Raw genomic sequence first — 1,178 nt, 5'->3', positions numbered from 1 at the left:
TTTTTTTTTTTTTTTTGAGACAGGGTTTCTCTGTCGCTTTGGAGCCTGTCCTGGAACTAGCTCTGTAGACCAGGCTGGCCTTGAACTCCCAGAGATGTTTGTTTGTTTCTTGAGACAAAGTTTCTCTGTTTACCAGCCCTAACTGTCCTGGAACTAGCTCTGTAGACCAGGCTGGCCTCGAACTCACAGATATCCGCCTGCCTCTGCCTCCCAAATGCTAGGATTAAAGGCATGCACACCACCACCTGGCTGGCATGTCTTTACTCCCAGCATTTCGGAGGTAGGGCTGTTACACAGAGAAACTCAGTCTCTGAATATAAATGAATGAGTGAATGAACGAATGAATGAATAACGATGCCTGGGGAGGCGCCATTCAGTTAAAAAGTGCTTACTTAGCAGTCCGTAGTGTCAAACACCTGTGTTTGATTACAGCCCTGAAGAAGGAAAAAAGTGTGTTGATTTGAGTAGAATGTTTAGGGGTGGGAAGAGCTCATTGGTTAAAAGCACTTGCTCAGGGCTGGAGAGATAACTCAGAGGTTAAGAGCACTGACAGCTCTTCTTTCTGAGGGATTGGGTTCAATTCCCAGCACCCACATGTCAGCGCACAACTGTCTGTATCTCCAGTTCCAGGGGATCTGACACCCTTATACAGACATACATGCAAGCAAAACACCCATATACATAAAATAAAACTTAAAAAAACTATTCTGTAATCAATAAAGATTCAAGCATTATCTTTTAGTGGAAAGAACCAAACTGGGTGTGGTGGCATATACCTTTAAACCCAGCTCTCAAGGCCAGCCTGGTCCACCATCTTCAGGAGAGCCAAGTTACACAGAGAAACCCTGTCTCAAAAAGACTGCCCCCCAACAGAGAGAGTGTCTGTGTGAGAGAGAAAGAGAATAGAGCCTAGAGTGATGGCTTCGTGGTTAAGAGCACAAATTGCTCTTGCAAAGGACCCAGGTTCAGTTCCCAGCAACCACACGGTAGCTCACAGCCGTCTTTCACTCCAGTTCCAGGATCTGGGACCCTCTTTCGGTTGCCTAGGCACCAGGTACACATATGTTGCACAGACATATATTCAGTCAAAACATGAAACAAAAATAAATCTTTTTTAAAAAAAGAATAATGCCAAGCAGGGTTACACAGAGAAACCCTGTCTCGAAGAAGAAGAAGAA

Source organism: Microtus ochrogaster, unplaced genomic scaffold (genome assembly GCF_000317375.1).
Source record: "Microtus ochrogaster isolate Prairie Vole_2 unplaced genomic scaffold, MicOch1.0 UNK115, whole genome shotgun sequence".
In the NCBI taxonomy this organism is placed as follows: domain Eukaryota; kingdom Metazoa; phylum Chordata; class Mammalia; order Rodentia; family Cricetidae; genus Microtus; species Microtus ochrogaster.
Note: the sequence above shows the minus strand (reverse complement) of the source record.